This window comes from Triturus cristatus, chromosome 11 (genome assembly GCF_964204655.1).
Source record: "Triturus cristatus chromosome 11, aTriCri1.1, whole genome shotgun sequence".
In the NCBI taxonomy this organism is placed as follows: domain Eukaryota; kingdom Metazoa; phylum Chordata; class Amphibia; order Caudata; family Salamandridae; genus Triturus; species Triturus cristatus.
In genome coordinates, this window is record NC_140594.1 from 926,688,986 (window position 1) to 926,708,895 (window position 19,910).

Genomic DNA, 19,910 nt, shown 5'->3' on the forward strand with positions numbered 1-19,910 from the left:
TTCTCTGGGATAGCCACATCAACAGTGGATACCGCCTTATCTTTAAAAAAAGGAGCATTAACTGACCTCCAGAATGCACACGGATCTTTAGCAATTGATGCTTCACAGAGGGCTATCCAGGCCTCTGCTTTCAAGTTGTCTCTTCTACCTTTTAGAGCCTGCTTATACTCTTTCCGTGCCTCTCTGATTTTATACCTATCTTTAACTTCTTTATGCAGGGCATGCTTAAGGTTTCTATAGGCCCGGGTACAGTTTGGATCACACCACCCCTTTCTCCCTTTACAGTGGTTCCTACGCTTTATGTTAATAGTAAGCGCATTTTTAATGGAATCTATGATTGTAATAAAACTGTCAATAATATCCTTAGGTGCAGTATTTTCATCCAAACATACCTTAATCGCCTCGTAACAATTTGTTACAACCCCCACCATAAAATCTGAGGGTACCACTTTCTCCCAACTCAGGGTATAACCATTTTGGCTGGTTAAAATAATATTTTCTAAAATAAGATTTGGGCTGTTGACTTTGCCTATATTATGTCTAAATAGGGATATACCCACGGTCTGAGCAAAATGGTTGCTCAGTGCAATCTGGTGTTGGGAGAAGTCATCGACGATTGAGCCATAACGATTAGAAACCAAGATAAAGTCTATCGTAGAGAAAGATCCATGCCCATTAAACGTAGGGCCGAGAGTCACAGAGGGACTACTTAAAATATTTGCAAAGCCCAAATCAAACTCGAATACTAATTCATTCAAACATTCACCATACATTGTATGTGGGAAGTGTGGGAGAAAAGTCTCCATATCATATGTAAATCAACAGTTCCCATTATCCGAGTGTTGGCATAGAGCAGTATTAAAATCTCCCCCCCCCTTAACATAATCAAATCTTTGCTCGCTAACTCCTGCAATTTATACAGATGTCCACGTACGGCCTTCCCAAACCCATCCAATAAGTCATGGCGAATAATATTATAGTAATTCACAAGTATTACTAAACAATTTATATTAACCTTTAATCTGATAATTTGATAAAAACAGTCCTCCCACATCAGATCTGCTTTTTCAAAATTAACTAAGTTCGAAATATACGTACACAGCCCCCCTTTTGCTCTACCATGTTTGGAGACTATAGCATTGGTATGAAAGGTTCTATAACCATTACTATGTATTGGTTCTATCACCCATGTTTCCTGTAAACTAAAAACTTCAAATTGCTGTATAAATTCATACCACGGTATATTATTCACTTTAGATTTTAAACTTGCTATATTCCAAAACATAAAGTTACATCTACCCATCCCACTGGGGGCTCTGTCAGATATCAGACTTTCTACTATGCTAGACTCCCGGTTGATATCCATTATTGTCGTAAGCACATCATCAGTAATGACAGGATTCCCAGACTTATCACTCAATGCTAAATCAACATCTGATAGATTCCGATGTGCTATAATTTCATGTGTTGCCATACATGCCAAACCCCCCATGCCAACATCAACCATACAATTCATTTGCGCTCTATCCCTACTAGGTGCACTGAATATCTTAGGTACTCCATTTATACAAATGTTATCCGACCCATTTTGTCAATCCACTTCTTCCAATTCCTGTAACATTTTAAAATGATTAAAAGTGGGTATTCCATAACTTGTACCATGAATTGTCAGCAGCTTTTCTCTGTGTGACATAGCTAAAATGGCTGGGTTTATAGAAGTATCCTTATGGCACAATATTGATCTGATCTTCCCGTTTTGGACTATTATGCACCCTGCCCAAAATTGTCTCAATTAAATACAGGGTTTTGAAATTCAAAATCACACAGTCTCCTTCCTTGTCTTTTTGTCCCCTTTCTATCCAGCCCACCCTTCTTGTCATTTTAAACTCATTGAATAGTCTATCTGTTAAACCTGTTCTTCCCCCCAGCCAGGATAAATATTTATTTCTTAAACTTTCCCATGTCTCCTCAGTCCCTTTACGCAGCCTTGGTACATTAATTAGTACCACAGTGTATGGAGTTACAGCCGGAGGTAGATCTATGTATGGCACTTGTTTCTCAAACTCTAGGCCTCTCGTTACATTTAACTTTCTATTCATACTTTGCCCCTCATACTGATTAGTAATACATCCGTTATGTATAGATAATCTGGAGCTGTTCCCCGCATTTCCAGTTCCACTCCCAATTATTGGTTGTGAGCTTTGATTATACGTTTGTATAGATGTACAAGGATCTAAAAGAATGACATCATTTTTTGCATATTGTATAACCTTAGGATGTGTTAAGAGCTCGCATTTATTGCAGGTTTTAGTCAGAGCATCTTCTATTACTCCCAGTCTTCCATTCAATTTTCCTAAGATATCCCTAAGGTAAGTTTCAAGGGCTTCCAATTTATTTTTCACTTTTATGACTTCGGTCTGTATCCGTGCATCAGAACTGGCTAAGGCTTTCTCCCACCTGCAGATTTTATTATGTGCCGGTGTTCCGGGCCTTTTTATAACTTTTTTTTGTTTTGAATTTATTGTAGTCAAAGCCTTTAGACTACCTTCCATATTCTGCTTTTGAGGGTTATCAGGATTTCGAGGTCGTTTCAAAGGTGGCTTAGAGTCACTCTCTGAATCAGTGTCCACAATATGATCAGGGATGTCTGCCACACAACAATTTCTAGCTTCTGGACCATCTGGACTATTAGGCTTATCCATTTGAGGATCCATTCGGGGGTCAATTGTTCTATTGGTATTATTTCTAACCATAGTGGAAACAATAGGGGCCTCCATACTATTAGATTTATCTGAAATCATAGCCTCTTCCACATTTGATATTTGCTTTTCAATAGCACCCATTGCACCAGTCAGATAATTCAATAATGATAGACAAGACCCTTCCCCCAGTTTTGTCTGCTTCTTCTTGGGCGGAACAATTGATGTTTTTCGTTTCCCCATGCTGGATTAATTATGCAAAAGCAAGTTCTAACAATTAATACCAGCAGTTAAACCCACACAAGTCCATATCCGGGAAGGGCAAAAGAAGTCCTCCAGTAAAATCAACCCTCAAGTGTTGAAATTATATACACAGTACCTTCAGATGGATATCAGAACTGACCAGCCAAGAGCCATGGCCCAGCCCAGCCTCTCCCGGGTGATGCTTCGCCCGGGCGAGCCCGCGCGCGTCCCGTGCCGCGGGCGCCGCCAAAGGGATTTATGCACCAGCTGACTCTAGTCCTCACACGAGACCGCCCTGCCGTCTGGGAAATGTAGTCCCAGGCAGCCTGCGGTCCCCTCCTAATGGCAAAGGCGATTTTAGGCAGTATCCAGTTTGAATGTCGGTGGTGCAATGTCCCAGCACAGACCCATGCAATGTAACAACAGACAGGCAGCAACACAGCAATGCGGGCAGATAAGGGCAGATACATCTCGAAAAAAGCCATGGTCTGAGCAAGTAATCACAGTTCATGATGTTTCTTCCTATTAAACATTTACCACAGATGCCAGTTGCCACAGTCCATGTTTGGTGGTCCTTTCTTCATTTTAAAATTTTCATAATGCATTATTAACAAAACCTGGGAATAGATTCAAATCCACAAATCGGATTATGTTTATTGATTCCGAACCGCGATTCCTCATCCTAGGTTCATCAACCACACACCAAGAATGCTTGCCACCGCTTTCCACGTTTTGTGGATACATCAGATTCTGCATTGTCATTATAAGGCATTACACAATCCGAGACTGGGTTAAGATTCCGAAAAGCTCATTTACAAGTGTGGGTCATATTTACAGCACAGGCCCACTTATTGAGGGCATATCTAATATAAGAGAATGTTGTCCATGTCCAATTGCGGTTAGTCTTGACTGAACCCAGTTACATTTCATGAATGATATGATGTGTTAGGTCATGTGTGGTGCATAGAGACAGTTAAGGCTGCATAGCTATCTTTATGGGGGCACGAAGAACTTTTGAGGTTATGGACTGCCCCCCTCAATTTGAATGAGTCACTTCTGGTGAGAGAAGAATTTGCAGACTTCGAGAATTTGCATTGTGACCTTAAGATCCCTTGCACAGAATATTGTTCATTTCTGATGTTGTCACAACTAACACAGGAGAAGGAAACCTTAAAACGACACAATTAAAACTTTTCTGAGTTTTTAAAACTCCATCAAAAATGGACTTTTAGAACGAGGCACATCTGCGCATCTTGTTCATTCTTGAAGTGAGCATACGGTCACAAGGAAGCATGCCATGGTGGTAAACAGCGTAGTGGCTGGGTGCACCCTCTCCCTTTGTGCTGGTGTTTTCTATTTCCACAGAAACGGTGGGAGGTTCTTAAAGGGGCCGGCACTGCTTGCAGCGTCTCCGAGTTTACACACAGAATTGACCTGGCACTTGTATGCTGCCAACCTCTTGGCATTGAGAATTAAGCTTGCATTTTGCGAGTAGTCCTGTGCGAAACATAATATTTTGTGCATGCTACAACAGAACCTGACAACGAGTAAGAGAAAAGCAAGTAGGTGATTGTGTGTGTCTGATGACCGGCTCCACCGCTAAGATTGGCACCTTTTGTTTCTCCGAAGCCACCTGGGAGCGTCTCTCCAGCAACCGGAGCTGCAAAGCCTCTCAACTTTGGTAAGAAAGTTTACCGCCAGCAAAACAAATATTAAATGGTGTTCCTATGCAATGTACACCCATTCAGTAGTTCACTAAAAGGGGGGCGTATGTTTGTTTCCTATGTTTCTAAAGGTACTGTGAAAATGCACCTTAAGGCCACCTTTCACAGAGTTTGGGGTTATTTAGTAAGGTTGTTCACTAGGTGCACAGCGAAAAACATTGCGTCGATTTAATTACCATTCTAAAAGTCTGCTGACGCAGCCAGTGCAACCCTCAGTAGACAGCCCTTGTGTGTTGGAAATTGAATAAAATGTATAGGAATTTGTTATTAATCCCGCAGTGCAAAAAACGGCCTTCACGTTGTGGATATGTCATGTTGCATTTCAGCCTCTGCAGGTCACTCGTTCTCTAGCAGTACCTCCGTGCACATTGTCTTTGGTTTTATTTTGAGTGTCAAACCTGGCTGTCAGGCATGCGCAGCTTTGGGAATGGATTAGCCAGATTTTCCACAGAGTTGTGGGAGTGTCACCCTCCGACTTCCACCTCAATTTTCCGCCTTTTTCCGTAATGTCAGCTCAGGGTGCGTCCGTTTGGCGCTGTAGAGCTACGCCGTAGCTATGCACGGTGCAACCAGGGGCTTAACGAGGTCTCTGCAGCCCCTGCGGCCCAAGGAGGCACCGATGCCTTCAGGGGGCGCCAAACTTTCAAGGAAGGGGGAGATCTCTGCAGCCCCTGCGGCCCACAGAGGCACCACAGCCTTCAGGGGGCGGCAAGCCTTCAAGGGGGGCCCATTCAGCCCAAGGTCAATGAACTTTTGTAAGATATGAGGGACGTGCTAATTACATTCACTGCTATATTCACTGTTTTAAGATTGAAGCTGATTTTACTGTTGTTTTCTACTGGGAATAATAAAAGTGGAACTGAATGGTGACTGATATTGGGCTGGGGCCCAAGGTCAGCTGTGAGATAAGGTGCAATGGAGAGGGGTGGTAGAAAAGTGGATATTCAAGCCTGTAAGAGAGTGCGCTGCAGAGTCTGGGCTCAGGTGGAGGTAGTGAAGAAGAGGGATTCTCCCTGAAGGCTCGCACAGAGGGAGCCTGTGTAGTGTCACTTGCCTGATACTCCCACCTTAGAAACCTCCTCTTCCCATCAAAGGGACATTACATGGAAAAAACACTTTTTGAGAGTAATAACATTTAGAAAGAGACTTGTAAAAGAGTGCGTTTTACTGGGCCTTGTAAGACTAAGGAGAGACAAAGGAGGGCCCAGAAGCAGGCCTGGCTAGATATATAAGCGATAAATCGGGCCAGCAGCGGCCCACCCGAATGCACCCTTGGCCCACCCAAATAAAAATTCCTGGAGCCGGGCCTCCTCCTCGGTCTCCCATCACATTATGGGGGGGGGGGGGGTTACAAGATTTTGCGTTACGCCACTTAGTGCAGCAGGTGTAGTGACACCTAGGCCCAAGAGGGAGAATTGCTTACTGTTCGCCAATTATGGCAGTCCGTTTCCTAACCAATCATAGGCAAGAGGCGTCAGTTTAACAAACCCGCGTAAATGCTCTTTGTACCTCTGCTACGCCACTGTTGTTGTAAGAAGATTATGCTACTGAACTCTATCGGACTACTAAAGCTTCCCTTTAGAGCTAGGGAACTCCCTCTATGTTTGGCATTCACCCACCAGAAATGTATTGCCTGAGACATGATTCACACATACCTTTTGCTTTAGGTTCGCCAGCCCTGTAGTGTATGTAAAGTGAGCACCTTCCTCTGCCATGGCCATTTTAAAATCAGAATCTGCATTGCCACAGACAGATATGGTCATTTGAATTGGACGAAATCAGGTAAACAATGTATCAAATTAAAGCTATGGGTTTCATGGAGATGTCTGAACTTCTGCATCAGGAAAGGGATGGGAGAGCTTTTCAGCCAACCGCATTTTGAACCACGTGCCCAAAAGGGCCATACAATAAACAGAAAATGAAACTATCAGTGTAAAAATGCAAAACTATTCTAGCTTTAAATCTATGCCTGGCTGAAGATGCCAAACATTTGGGGGCAGATTTATGAGCCCCTTGCGCCTCATTTACGCCGCCGTTGCGTCACTTTTGTGACGCAGCGGCGGCGCAAATCCTGCGCCATGCTGCGGGGTATTTACAACGTGACGCATCTGGCAGATGCGTCACGTTGTAAAGCCTTGCACCACAGGTAGGCGTTCTGGAGCAGGGGGGGGGGGGGGCGTTCCGGCGCAGGAACGCCTCCTAAAAGTGGCTGAGTGAAATCTACAAGATTTCACTCAGTCACTTTTAAGGCCATGCAGCGTCAAAACCCTGCGCCTGCTTGAAGCAGGCGTAAGGATTGACGCAGCATGTAAGGGATAGGGCACCCCCGAGCCTTGCTGGAGCTGCGTCGCGCTTGCGATGCAACTCCAGCAATGCGCCGCCTTTCCGACAGGAGATGCATCACGCATCTGCCCATCCGAGTGCCACGGTGCGCCGCATTGTAAATGCGGCGCATTAATGGTGGCGCACGGGTGGGCAGATGCGTCGCAACTCTACTGGCGCATCTCTGCTGATTAGCAGAGATGCGCCAGACGTCATAAATCTGCCCCAATGTATGCAAACCTAAAAACAGGTCACATTCAACTTTCACAAATCTGTTATTATTATTATTAATAATAATAAGTAGAAGAATATTATCATATTATTTTTATTTATATTATAGCTCTTGTTTTGCTGCTGTGCTTTTCTGGAGCACACATGTGCATGTGTGTGTGTGATAAATGAGATGTGAGATGATTTTCCCTGATTTACATATGATGCTGAAACGTACCTGTGTCCATCAAACAATTCAAATCCCTAGGGTCAGAGAGGAAACGGTGTGCAGCCTTGTCAGTAGGACGTGCAGCCCAAACTACAGTGAATGTAATTTACCATCAGTGCTGGGGTGACGTTCAGCACTTTAAAAGAGTGTAGGTAAAACGCTGACGTGGTAAAAGCAGCAAAGCATGCGTGGTATGCACGCCAACCACACAATGTGCCGCTGACTCGCAGGTCTCCTGGCAACGGTGTCAGAGTTGTTGATCCCTAACCGTTTCCGATCATATAATAGCCTGTTAATGTTGCAACCTCAGTTCCTATTTTTGAATGTGTTTCAGGCTGGAAGTTCAAAAGTTCAGACTCCACCATATCAGGCGACAAAGCACAGAACAAGAATCGGACCATTATGAGTTACAAAAAGGTTGCTCTAATGAAGCACGTGTGCATCACAACCTACCCAGCTGGCATAGGACTGACAGACTAATAACAGACTCCTGGCCTCACTATACATCAATGTGATCCTGTCTGATAACAACACCTCTGAAACACCCCTGCGATCATTTCCTTAACTTAACCTCTTAAACTAGTCACCCTTCTAAAAGGTGTATCTATAACCCCGGCCCTGTGTCCAAAACAGTTTCAAACAGATTGCACTTCTACTCATGACAACTTCACTTCTCTCTCTAACCCCAAATCCCTTTAATTCCCTGGAGCTCGAGCGCCTGACCAGACGCAAGACCAACCCTTGCTTTGCATCTACACCTGAAACCTACCAGCCTGTCAAACAGTGACTGCATATGCTTATCACCCACACAATAAAGATTTATAATCCAACAACACACGGCCATGTGCCCTATCCACCTGTGTCATCCGAGTCAACATACCAAACCACAAACTCCTTAGAAAAAGAACAAGCATTGGCATAGCCAATAGGTCTCGCCTTTGGGACCTTATAAGTGTTTAGCCATGCAACAGTTGCATAACTAAATACTTATAACGTCCCAAAATCGAGAGCTATTGGCTATGCAAAGCGAAAGTGAAAGTAATCGCGGTAAAGCGTGGTGCGCGCGCCCGCGCACATGCACTGTAGCTCTAGGCTGGCCTGGTAGCATTTTTTTGGAGCCCTCTCAATAAGTCTCGCAAGGCCAGCGCATGCGCTGGGTCAGGCGAGACCTAAAAAGGGAGGGGTGGGTCGGCCTTCTCACTTCACCTCCTGCAAGTACCCCACCAGTGCCACTACCTTACCCAGAAAGAGGAGCTCGGGATCCTGTACTAAATTAAAATGTCCCTTCATCCCTGCACCTAGAAACTGCCACCAATCCCTCACAGTGTGGCACTTTGACTGCAATAACCCACCTGCAAAGGCTGGGGGTGAGAGATCCACACCATCTTGTGTAGGAAGTGGCGTGATGTGCAAAGTGGTTTGTGAGTGTTCTCTTGTTGGAAAATGTGAAAATGCAAACCCAAATTGAGTGCACATTTTCATATCAGTGTAACTCACATACACATGTCTCTATTCATTTTAGATAATCAATCATTCATCATTTTGGTATCCGGTGCTTGTGCCAATTCTTTTCAGATCCAGTCTATTACCAGTCCGCCTACTATAGCTTTCAATTACAAGTGACCCACTAAATGGTGTGATATTTATTACACCTGATAAAATCCAAGTCCACTAAGTGGGAATTTATTGCATGCAATTAATACCACTCAATTACTAGTTTTTGGAGTTTCCTGGTTACTTAAAAATCCACATGTTCTGATCGATAGCAGGCATTTTGCCCTGATACATTTTAAGTTTGACATCCTGATATTTAGCACGAAATTCATAATTGCAATAAGTTTGGTAATACTAGTTACCCACATATTGCAATTAACCAGGGTGCTCATAAAGAGGGTCTATGGAGAGACGGAATGAGTGGGAGGGGAGCATTAGGATTTCCAAACCAATCAAATTAGATTTTAGTGCATTCTTTCTGAAAATTTTCAAGTAGTGTTGAAGATTTTGCTTCATATAACATTTGACAACAAGTGACCCTTAATATCTGACCACAGAGCCTTTGCATTTGCCAATGCTTGTGAATGTGCAGGGAGGGTTTTCCCACATGTCCTGATAAGGTCTGGGGAGTGGATGTGTGTGATGGCAGTCATGGAAGCAGGATGGCCTCTTTTGGTGCTGCACTTCGATCACCATGCCAACACAGAAGAAAATAATATTCCAGCAGTGGGCAAAGAGGGAAAGATAGAAGTAGCATGTCAGTGTAGAAATGCTGAACATAAAGGCTGTGTGCGTGTGTGTTTGAGCTTTCGTGTCATGATGTTTATTCTATGCACATTCAAATATAACAGCAGCGGCTTGTCCGTTAGTACTGGCTGAGAGGCCATGCCTCCCACTCTTTTCCAGGCAAGAAGAGTGTCTTTCAGGTTGAAGAAAGGCCAGCCTGACAGACACTCTTCTGGTACAGGTCAGGCAACCAGTGTAGTGTCTTGTAATAAAAGACCTCTGGAACTCTTTTGGTTCCCACTGTCTACCGTAGGGCTGTGATATAAGCGTTGAGGGAATGAGTTGAAGGCAGGCTTAGAATGTTGAGTTTTGACTTACACACAATGGAATAAAGACATGTAAAACTTTTCTCCGTGTGTGATGTACTTATTGGCGAGTGCCTAGGTTGGCAGGACGCTACATCTGGCAACGAGGTAGGGTATCCAAAGCATGTATACTCAAAGCGCTCTTCCAGAGATTTTGTCGTGGTCCAGCAAACTGCTTGTGTGTGCCACATGTGCTTCAGTCAAAGTGTAAAATCGATGCTGGCATTGGTGGAGTCTCAGCGCAACACCAGCCTGTACATTAAATGCTTGAAGATAAAGAAGTAACATTGAAAATCAACATGTCATTGGCTAGGAAGTGAATGAAAGAGCTGCTACTAAAAATACTGCTCCATTATGCAAATTAATGCCATATGCTATACGGAACAAAGAACACTAACTGTGGATGCAACCAGGTTAAAAAAGCAACGCACAGCAATACTTCAGTACAAATCAAATTGAAAGTCATGTGCTATGAAGTAGAGATTAACCAGGTGGATGTGAAAAGAAGAATGGTGTACAAAGCCGACCAAAAATCATAACGTTATCTGTGTTCATAAATCAGGAGAATACAAGGCTTATCTACCTACCAAAACCCTTAACAAATTGTCGTGCCAACACATGCTTTGGAGTGACCCCAGAAGACAGGGGTTATGAATGCGTAGTTGTGTCCAGAAGAAGCAGCCCGATATCAAAGCTGCTCCCAGGGGCCCAGAACAACTCCCCAGACAGTCTTCAATTAAAGAGTTCCAAAAGGGAGCAAGGGTAAGATCCAAGCAGCAAAAGTTGGTGCAGCTGACCCTACAGTCAGCACTGCACAATGCGCTAGAGATGCTCTGTCTGATCAAGTTCCACACGAAGCTCCTGAGAGTCAACTACTTCCCATAAGTGTATGTACAGCTGCGGCATTCTTGACACCACAACTGCATTTAATTCCACCAAACAACACAATATTGGCAACAGATAGACTGCCTGGATTGAGACTTTGAAGATTTCATAGATGCAATAGATAAAAAAGATTATAAAGTATCTGGGGAGCATAGCTGGTGAAAGAGGGAAAGAAGCCATGAAAAAGATACCACAAGAAAGTGAAGTGACATACAAACAAATCAAAACAGGCTTGAATGTCAAGTTTAATCCACTGCCAAATGTGGATAACGAAAGATACATAATCAGTCAAGAATGCTAGAGTCCAGGTGAAACATCGATGATTTTGTTGAGAGAATGGATGTTCTAGTGAAGCACTGTAGATTCAGTTTAGCGATAAGGAAGCTACTTGCCTCAGAATAATAGACATAAGTCTGTCAGATGCCATTTGATGATGAATGCTGAAGGAAGTTTTGAGCTTAGAACAAGTCCTCAAGTCTGCTTGGGCTGAAGAGCCAAAAATGCATCAGTCATGAGCATGACAAGTAAGCAAAGGTACAAGGCCGAGGGACACACAATAGGCAATGTCTCCACAGAAAAAGTGAACATGTTACAGATTTGGATTGTCATTTCCACACAAAAGTAAATGTCCTGCTGTTTCACAAACACGCCTCGGCTGTGGTGAAACAAACCATCTCGTAATGACTTGCAGGATGAAGAGAAAAGTAAGTGTGTCACAGCATGAGGACCAAATGGTCGACCAAACGCTACATCAGTGATGTTTGTCGTACTTCCACAAAGGCAAAGCGGTCACACCAACTGAGGCAAATTGACACCAAATGAAGTTGATTATCGTCTAAATCCTCGACAAAGAGTTGCTCAGTCTCAGTTTCCAGTGAAACTGACAATGATAACTGTGCAATGTCATTACTATTATTAAGGAGTTTTATATAGCGCTAGCCAGACCCAAAGGTATCGGAGCGCTTTACAACACTTTGTAATGAGGAAAACACATATTATAGCAGTAGTAAACAGGATGCCACAAGGCGTATTAGCGGTATTTGCGCGTTGTGCAGCGCTGGAGGCTGGGAAGTCACATAGTCTCATAGTAGTGGGCACAGTAGTTCAAGCCGCGCCTCCTTTCGATCAGGGGGGATAATAGGAAGGAGTCAGGATAGGAATGAGGTAGAGTTCTTAGTGTCAAAGTGTCATTGTGCCATAGTGTGCACGCTTGTGAGTTTTTGTTGGCAATCTATCCATTTGGGAGAGAAAGCTTGAGGAAGAGGTCTTTGAGCTGCCTGTTGAATTTTAGAAAGGAGGGGGTGGTCCTGATATGGACTGGTATGGAGTTCCACATTTTGGGTGCATTTCCAGTGAGGGATGGGGCTGCGTTTTTTTGTTTGCGGGTTTTCTGAGGTACGAGGAGTAGAGTGTTGGAGCTCCTGAGGCTCCTTGTCTGATGTTTACCTCAGAAAGGCATGCACATGTGGGGCTGGTCAAATATGAGAAAAAACTCAATGTGAAGAAAAATCTACACAAAGAAGCCCCAAACACATTCAAACATTGTGCGAAGATCACTCTAAAGATAAATAGATGTTTGATGACATTCATAATTGACAGTGATGCATCAATAAATATCATGCCTGAGGAGAAGTATCAAGACCTGTCTCTGTTACCACAGCTTACTAAGTCAAATACAAAAGCATACACATGGCCTGCTTTGATGTCCTAGAAAAGTCAAGGATCATTTCTAGCCACGATGAAATACAAGAAAAATGTGGTACAAGCGCCTATTCATGTACTTTAAGGAACAGCTTCAAGTGCCTGTTTGCTGAGTTTTATCACTGTGGCTGATATGGAACTGATATCAGTGAACTACAATATGAATGCTCATCATGAAATTGTAAGTCAATTACCATCACTATTTCATGGGCTAGGAAAACTCAAACAATGAAAGTTAAGTTAATGAGGATGTTCGTCCTGTTGGTCAAAGACACAGATGAATTGCGTTTAACTTGCAAGACAATGCTGGAAAGGAACTTAATTAGTTACTGTAGGAAGCTGGCTCTATATACTATACCAAAATGAGGTAAAGCGTGCACAGAGCCCAGTGGAACCCCAAAGGTAGGCAGAGGTATTATTATTATTATGAATTTATAAAGCGTATGGCTATCCTTGGGCTTCCCAGCGCTAAACAGTCAGGTACTGAGTTTGGGCAGGTTGTGCCTTAAAGATATTGGTTAAACAGCCATGTTTTGATCTTTTTGCGGAATTGTAACTCCCCCTCTATCTGCCTGAACATCCAGTGGTAGGGAATTCCATATTTTGGGAGCCAAGTTGTAGAAAGTGGGAGAAAGCCAAGAGGGAGAAAGAAGAAAGGTAAAAGTAGATAGCACCTTACCCTCTATTTGTGGTAGTGTGGGCAAGCAGTAAGGCTTTATTAGAGGGTAGTGTGAAGCATTTGTTGTGCACACCCAGGCAGCAAATTACGTCACTCACTCAAAGACTGAACTCAGACCAATTTGTTTGTATCAAAAATATTATTAAGTTCTTTTATTTCTAGAGCCAAGCCAAGCCTGGTGCAGGTAAGTTTAATAATAATTTGCAAAATCTTATGCAATGTTTTACAGTTGAATGCAGGTTCAAATGCAGTTGGTTGAATGACAGGTAAGTCATTATTTCAAAATTACTTTTCAGTTACTATACTGATTACTTTGTACATTACTTTTAGGTTATTTTTTCCACTCAGTATGATATGACTAGTAATCACACTGGGACATTTCTTAGAGGAAAGGTAAGTAAATCAGTTTTTGTACATTTGCAGTTTTCAGTGTTTCATACAAACCAGCTCCTAACTTAAAAGAATTTTCAAGGAAAACAGTCATAACCCTATGGGAGGAAATGAAGTTATTGGTTTGCAGTTAAGTACAAGTTTGTGGGAGTTGGTATTCTGGGGTTAGAACCAGGGTTCCCCCAGGGTCAAGGATGCACTCTTAAAACACCCTCAGCAGCACTAGGGCGGCCGGGTGCAGAGTGCTGAGGCCCAATGTTATCCAATAGGGGGCCTCCGGTTGGTGGCTGCTCATGGGCAGGCCACAAAGTTGTGGGAGCAAAGATCCTAATGTTAGGCTCAGGGCAAAGGGGGATCCGAGCTAGCACCCAAAGTACACCCGCAACGGTGCAGGGACGACTGGGTGCAGGGTGCTGTTTTGGCGTTGGCTGCCCTGTTGATTTCAACGGTGATTGTCTGGTTGCAACAAAGACTGCAGGCTTGGGGATGAAGATCTTCTGGAGGTGATGACCAGTTGGAGAGGTAAGTTGGGATGCCTGGGGATCCTGGGACACCGTTGGTTGGGAAACCCAAGGCTGTAGGACGTTGGGTGCAGGGGTGACTTTAGATTTCGTGTTTTTCTTTCCAGCTCCTGTCACGGTCGGGGGGACCCTCCAGAAAGGGGATGCAGGCTTTGCTTGGAGATTCAAGGCAGGTCAGAGATCACCAGATCTCAGGTCAGGATCACTAGGGAAACCTCCTCGTGGTGTTGGGCCACTTGAACTCGGGCCATGGGTGTCAGGTGTAGAATGGTGCTGACTCACGGATTTGGCCGGAGTCAGAGTCTGTGGGTTAGCAAATCCGGTGCTCACGGGAGGCAAAGTCTTGGTTTTGGAAGGCAGGGCAGGTCCTTCAGGATCTTGAGGCTGCTGACAGCACGACACACTGGGATTTGGCTGGAGCAGGTTCGAGGGGTTGACAGGGAAGTAGGGCTGGGGCCAAGTCAGTGGGTGTCATCCTCTTCTTTGTTCAGCACAGCTTCTTAGGTCCTTCCCCTTCTCTTCTTCTGGTCAGTTCGTGTCTGAGGAGGCAAGGTTCGGGTTGCCCCTAAATACTAGATTTAGGGGTGTTACAAGTAAGTAAAGGTTGTGATCAATGGGTCCCTTCCTTGGGGTGGGTACACCCCCATTATGCCACCCTGCAGTGGGAAGGGGGCATATGCCTCTCTCTGGTTGGCTTGGTCCCCCATCTGCAAGATGGCAGGGACTGAGAGTTGTGCTTCACCTTGCCTCCCCCACCTGAGTGGTGGGGTTGGCAAAGGTGGGCACACCTCCCTTCCTCACTTGGTTTTCCCACTGATTCTCTCACCCAAACTGGGGGTCAGAACGGTTGGGAGCCAGTTGCTGGAAGCAGAAAAGGGCTGGGGTGCTCACAAAGGCAGCAAGCCTTTGAAGCTACCTCTTTGTGGGCCCTGCCTATCCAGGATGTGCATTGTTTCAGACCCCCAAGAGCAGGCTCTTGATCAAGGGGTCCAGAAACATGTCTGGAGGTGGCAGCTGGTAACCATTTTTTAGGGGTCATCTCTAAGATGCCCTCTGAGTTTATTTGTCATTAAATCTCACACTGGCATCAGTGTGGGTTTAATGTGCTGAGAAGTTTGTTACCAAACTTTCCAGTTTTCAGTAAAGCCATTATGGTGCTGTGGAGTTCGTAATGACAAACTCCAAGCACCATATTCTCTTAATGGCATTACAGCACTTACAATGTCTAAGAATTGGTTTTGACACTGTAGGCGTACAGGGCTCAGGCACCTGTACCCTCACCACTGGTATAGTGCACCCAGCTAGAGGGGTGGCTGACCTATTCCAGGGTAGTAGGTTGTAGGCATGACACACAGGGATGTGTGCCATGTCAACTCTTCACTTTGTTCTGCACCAAAACATGTAACCTGCAATGGCAGTGTGTGTGTGTGTGTGTGTGTGTGTAAAGGTACAGGGCCTCTGAGGGTGACACAATAAGTGCTGCAGGCCTTAGAGGCCTATCCTGGCCACTGTGCCCTTGGTACCTGTGGCACCATTTACAAGGGACTGACATGTGGCCAAAGAGTGCCAATTGAGTTGTGTCTCAATGCAGTTTAGGGAAAGAACATAGGCCCTGGGTACCTGTTTGGCATGAGCCCAGGGCACACTCGGTCAAAGTAAATCAGCAGTTTGACAAAAAGTGGGGGCAATCATGCAAAAAGAGGGCACTCTCTTACAGTTACTCAAACATGACATAATTGAACGCTCCACCGGTCCGCCACCATGGGTGTTTCCCATTGTAGTAGCACCCAAAAGAGACAATGAAGGAGCTGTATGCATATGTGTTGAAATGAGTCAGGCCAACAAGGCCATTGGAAGAGAGAGACATCCTGGCCCTCGCATTTCTAATATGATAACTCAATTGAATGGTGCAAAGTCCTTCTCTAGACTCATCTTAAATACAGGATTCCACCAATTGAAGCTTGAAGAAAATCCAGGTACATGACAACCTTTTCTAGGCATATTGGTCTGTTTCACTATAAACAATTGAGTGTTGGTGTATCCTCTGCTGCAGAACTTTTCCAACACATCATCTACGTATCATACAGCCAGGAGTAATTGCATTTCACTATAGTAATGATATATTAGTTTTTGGACCCACACAGAAAGAACATGACAAGGCTCTCATGAAAGTATGTCATTTGTTGACCAATGTTGGCTTAACTGTGAATGTGAATTCCACAAGAAAAGCTTGAAATTCTTTGGTCATTTATTTTCTGATGGGGGCATGAAATTTGATCTAGCAAAAGTGCAAGGATTGTCTACTGCAAATCTCTCACAAGACATTTCCATGTTACAATTCTTTCTTGGACTGGCCAGTTACTGTTCAAGATACATACAAGACTTTGCTACAGTCAGTGCACCATTACGATAACTACCGAAAAACAATGTTTCTTTTAATTGGTTACAAGAGTGTCAAAAGAGATTCCAACACATCAAGCAGGGCATTGGGAGTGCCACTGAAATGGTCTACTTTGATTCCAAACTACATGCAGAGATTGTAGTTGACACTAGCCCTGTTGGGACGGGCACAATCCTTGCACATCACAGCGGACAGCCAAATACCCAGAGACATATCATGGCATACGCCAGTAAGAGCCTGTCACGAACAGAACATGCTTACTCGCAACCTGAGAAAGAAAGTTTGGCAGTTGTCTGGTCTTGTGAATATTTCCATGTTTTCTTGTATGGAAAGCCTTTCACTGTAGTGACTAATCATTAGGCACTGCTGACGATATTTAGCAATCCAAAAGCCAAAATGCCTCCTCAAATTGAACATTGGGGATTGAGGTTACAAGAATACAACTATATGATTATTCATCGTCCAGGGAAAGATCAGAATCTGACTGATTATTTTTCAAGAGTGCCATTACAATGCACTGGTACTCCAACTAAGACACTGGAGGCCTACATTAATTATATTGTAAAATCGAGCAAACCAGCTGCAATGTCCTTAGAACAAATTGCCACTTCCACGAGGCAAGATAGTGACATGTTACAATTAAAAGACATTATTGTTCATCATTTGTGGGACCAGCAGTCCAGACCTTTCACTAATGACAATGAGTATTTGAAGTTCAAAAATGTAAGAGATTAACTTTCAGTGACTCAAGATGGCCTCATTCTATGAGGTTCACATATTGTTATTCCTGAGAGTCTATAACAAAAAGTCATCAATTTCGGCCATGAGGGACATCAAGGAATATTTGCCACCAAGGGAGCTCTCCATGACCGAGTCTGGTTTCCGTATCTCGATGACAGTGTCAAAAAAGAATTAAGGACTTGTCACATATGCAATTGTCTTCAACTCATGTCATTCAGCACTCTTTGAACATGTCAGACTTGCACATCATGGTTGGGAGAGAATTGCTATTGATTGCTTTGGTCATCTTGAGAATGGACATCATCTTCTAGTCATTGTTGATGAATACTCCCGTTTTCCATTGGTGGAAGACCTACATCCCCTACACATGAAAAGGACATTCAAAAACTAGATGGCATCTTTGGGACAGGGGGTGTACCTGCAGTGTTTGACAATGGCCCACCTTTCAATATTCAAAGATTTAAAGACTTTCTAATTCCCCTCATTATAAAGCGTCATTAAACACTCATCTTTGGCCAATGGCCTGGTAGATCAGTTTATGTGCATGCTAAAGAAAGCTGCATTGGAGAAGATCGACCTCAAAGCTATTTTAAACACTACTCTTCGAGTTTACCATTTGGCTCCTCACTCAATGACAGGGGAAAGCCCTACTACTGCCATATTTAGAAGAGCCATGATGACCAAGCTGCCCCAATGGACCAATCTCAGATCTAAGAATAAGAAAGACATTCACACAACAGACTTTGGTCACAAATCAAAGATACAAATATATGCTGACAGAGGGCATCATGCAAAGGATATCACATTTTCAAGAGGAGATCGAGTGCCGGTTAGACAATACAGAAGAAGTAAATTTGATGCTCCTTCTGAGGTTTATTAACACCAACACCAAAGGACGCATGATAACTGCCCAGCATTCTGGGAAGTTCCTTGCAAGCGATAACTCAGACTTTCAAGATGTGGCCCATCACTCACCAAACACCGATGTCATTGTAGAAACTACATCTAGAAAGACTGTTGATGACTTTGTATCTGCCAATATTCCACCTCACCTGTGCAGATCATTGACACTTTGACTGCCAGTTCCTGGTTTCCAGTGACCCGATCAGAGCGTGTAATTCAAGCATCACGCCGCTTAATTGAAGAATTGTAATTGCTTGTGTATGTATTTATTAATTCATTTATTTATTCACATATTTATTTATATGTTTATTTATTTATCTATTTTTAAAAGTTGTACTTTTCATTTAACAAAAGGAAGAGTTGTAGTGCCTTGTAATAAAAGAACGCTGGAACTCCTTTGGTTCCCCTAGTATACTGTAGGCCTTTCACCTAAGCGTTGGAGGAATGAGTTGAAGGCAGACCTAGAATGTTGAGTTCTGACTTACACATAGTTGAATAAAGACGTGTAAATCTACTCTCTGTGTGTGATATAATTATTTGCAATTGCCTAGGCTGGCAGGACACTAAAGCCAGGCGCTAGACATTCACTAAATGTGCAGGCTCCTGGCTGCTTGAGCTGAACTTTGTCAGGCTGATTATTTCACAGCCCTGTGGGGGTGACCTTTTGAGCCTGGCAAAAGTGCCTTCAAGGCCCTCCCTTCTGTAACGAGGGGATGTGTCACAGATTGCCTTAGACCTAGGCACTTCAGTTTTAAGCCCTGAAGAGCCATGCGCTGAGTGTCAATCAGTGACACCTTGTCACAGAGTGGGCTGGTGTCAACACTCTTGCTGACCTCGTCCCACTCTGTGACGAGATTGAGACTGGTGTTTTTTATCAGCCAATGAGAAAAGGCAGCCTGCCCAACCCACCTGGGGCTGTATTACAATAAGTGTCCCAGGGGCGCAATGGGCATTTGTGCCCACTTTGCGTGCCCCCAGGGCACTTTGGTATTATGGAAGGGGCACAGATGCTTGTGTGTCCCCTTCTATAATACCAATAGCGCAGGCGCACTTAAAGTGCCAGTGCTACCTTCAGAGGGTGTTCCCTCATTTGCATAGAGGTGTGCCCTAAGCAAATGAAGAAATTCCTTTACCTCTGTGCCCGCGCCATATTACAGACGCGGATGCAGAGTCAAAGGAGCCCTCAGGAGTCGCACTGACAGTATGCCATTTAAAAGGTGTCTTCTGACAGCAGCCCACTGCAGGAGTTAAAGGGGGTCCCATGGACCCCCCAGACATCCCCTTGCAGTCGGGTGCAGTCACTGACTGCACCCACCTGCAAGGGGATCTCTAATCCCCTGTAAAAGTGCAGGCCGGGGCCGCCTGCACTGTGAAAACATGTAGCAGCTGCTCTGTGTTTTTACATCAATGCGCTGCCTGGGGGCAGAGCGAGTTCGGGGCTGCCCTGGGGGCAGCGCATTAACCATAATGGGGGCGCAAACAATGCCAATACATAATACAGCCCATGGGACCTCTGAGGCTTGGGACTGCTGCCGTAGGGTCAGCCAATGAGGGAAGGCAGCATTCCAACCCTCCTGGGACCTCCGAGACTTCCCTATCGTAGAGCTGTGGTTGAGGTATGTTTTTGTGGTTTTTTGTACGGTGTGTGCTTGTATGTATGAATGTATGTGTATTCAT

At 44.2% G+C, this 19,910-nt stretch overlaps 1 protein-coding gene across 1 annotated transcript in view; it reads left to right on the plus strand.

The window, feature by feature from the left end:
* Positions 1-4,371: 4,371 nt before the first annotated feature.
* Positions 4,372-19,910, plus strand: part of MINDY4B (MINDY family member 4B) — a 312,806-nt gene continuing 297,267 nt past the window's right edge. Inside the window, exon 1 of the mRNA XM_085633533.1 lies at positions 4,372-4,623. The gene's annotated coding sequence lies outside the window, so the exon portion shown is untranslated. The remainder of the gene's footprint in view (positions 4,624-19,910) is intronic.